Source organism: Octopus bimaculoides, chromosome 6, assembly GCF_001194135.2.
Source record: "Octopus bimaculoides isolate UCB-OBI-ISO-001 chromosome 6, ASM119413v2, whole genome shotgun sequence".
Classification (NCBI taxonomy): Eukaryota; Metazoa; Mollusca; class Cephalopoda; order Octopoda; family Octopodidae; genus Octopus; species Octopus bimaculoides.
In genome coordinates this window covers 35,482,479-35,484,827 of record NC_068986.1, presented here as the reverse complement: position 1 = coordinate 35,484,827, position 2,349 = coordinate 35,482,479, and the positions used below count along the sequence as shown (strand labels likewise).

The 2,349-nt window shown below is 38.6% G+C and overlaps 1 protein-coding gene across 2 annotated transcripts in view; it reads right to left on the bottom strand.

Annotated features, from left to right (window-relative positions):
- Positions 1 to 2,349, bottom strand: part of LOC106870526 (orexin receptor type 2) — a 128,523-nt gene that overhangs the window by 125,339 nt on the left and 835 nt on the right. Inside the window, exon 1 of one of the 2 annotated variants that reach the window (XM_014916650.2) lies at positions 999 to 1,101. The exons of the other annotated variant lie outside the window; for it this stretch is intronic. The gene's annotated coding sequence lies outside the window, so the exon portion shown is untranslated. Of the gene's footprint in view, positions 1 to 998; positions 1,102 to 2,349 lie in introns of those variants that run through there. 2 annotated transcript variants of the gene reach the window in all.

The following is a 2,349-nucleotide window of genomic DNA, read 5'->3' as shown; positions in this document are numbered from 1 at the left end:
GTGTGCGTGTGTGTGTGTGTGTGTGTGTGTGCGTGTGTGTGTGTGTGTGTGTGTGTGTGTGTATGAACATATGTGTATATGTATCAGTAAAAATGGAACTGTTACATGTGCACGTGTATGTGTAGGAGGGAGTGTATTTGTGCGCATTTTCAGTGCATGTGTACATGCGTGTTGGTAACTGCGTATGTGAACATGTGTCTGTAGCCGTGCACATGATCGTGTTGTATAACTATATATACATATATACATACACATATATACATACACACACACACACATATGTATACACGTGAACGTATGCATATGTGCGTGTATGTGTGCAAAAGTATATTTGAGTGTGTGCATATGTGTGAGTTTGTGTGTGTGCGTACGTATAACTGGTTACAGCCACATATCACAATATTTTTGTTTATCAAACATCAACAGATTGAAATGCTAGAAATAGCAGCCAAATATTCTCCAAACGACATTCTACAATCTATGAAAAAGAAGGATACATTGAATAGTGTAATCTCAATACGTTTTGCCTGAAAGAAATAAAAAGTAAGACGGATAGGTCACAGTTAGATTGTCTTTGATCATGGCTCTGCTGGGCAAGGGTTGACCTGGGGGTATATATATGATAAGGTAGCTTGAAAGCGGTTACTGAGACCTACTAGAAATAGCAGCAAAATCACTCACAAATAGAACTTATTGTGTAAGTGAAGCTCCAGACTGTCACTTGATATGCTAGAAATAGCAACTACATACCCCTCAAAAGTGATACAACCGTCTTTTAAAAAGATAAAAGCACACATATACTGTCAAATTCATAAACACGCGTTGAAATACAATCTAAGATTTTCGTTATATACGCGTTATTGGAAACTTCATATAAGCCACACGCGCGCGCAATATAGAAGTGTGGAGATAACAACAAGAACAACAACATATACATATATATATATATATAGAGAGAGAGAGAGAGAGAGTGTGTTGCGTGATTATAAACACCATACCTTGTTGAAAGATGTTGAACAAATTATCTGTTAATAACAACAGTCACCTCACGCAATGTATTGATGCGTCTGTGAGAGGGGATATCGCGACCATATGAAAACTGTGCGTGCGTGTGCGCGCGCATGTGTACGGAGGTGTGTGGGGGAGGGGGTCCAGTGCAACAGTTCGGTAAAATCAACATGTTTATATGAATATATGAATATTCATATATACACACACACACACACACACACACACACACACATATATATATATATATATATATATATATATATATATATGTATATATATACACACACATTTATATGTACACATGTATATATATACATACATACATACATACATGAGTTTATATATATATATACACATATGTATATGTGTGTATGTATGTGTTCGAGAAGATTAATCGAAAGCGCTGATATACGCTAGGAAAAGAAATTTTTCATTTTTTTACTTGTTTCAGTTATTTGACTGCGGCCATGCTGGGGCACCGCTTTGAAGAATTTTGGTCGAATGATTAGACCCCGGTACTTAATCTAGTATTTATTCTATGGGTCTCTTTTACCGAACCGTTATGTTACGGGGACGTAAATAAGCTAACACAGGTTTTCAAGCGATGGTGGGGACATGCACAAACACAAAGATACACACACAAATACACACACACACACATACACACACACATACACACACACAGACAGACAGATAGATACATAGATAGATAGGTAAGCAGGCAGGCAGGCAGGCAGACAGATAGGTATGTATGTATGTATGTAGACGAGCAGGTAGGTAGGTAAGTAGGAAGGTAGGTAGGTAGGTAAATAGGTAGGTAGGTAGGTAGGTAGGTAGATAGAAATTGAGAGACTGGGAGAAAGAGAGAGTGGTCTGTATACCTGTGTGTCTGTGTGTGTGGATTGCGTGCGAGTGTGAAATAATTGAGACTCCAAAAGAAATGCAGTTTTTGCTTAAAGTTTTATCGAAGTTAGTTAAGCGAAATCGGTTGAAAAGTTGCGAGCTGGCAGAATTGTTAGCACGCCAGGCATTTCGTCCGTTGCTATGTTCTGGGTTCAAATTCCGCAGGTGTCGACTTTGCCTTTAATCCTTTCGGGGTCGATAAAATAAGTACCAGCTGAGTACTGGGCTCGATCTAATAAACTAGCTCCCTCCCCTAAAGTTTAAGGCCTTGTGCCTAGTGTTGAAAGGATTTTAATAGGAAAAAAATGTATATACACTCTTTTACTTGTTTCAGTCATTTGGCTGCGGCCATGCTGGAGCACCACCTTTAGTCGAGTAAATCGACCCCAGGACTTATTCTTTGTAAGCCTAGTACTTATTCTATCGGTCTCTTTT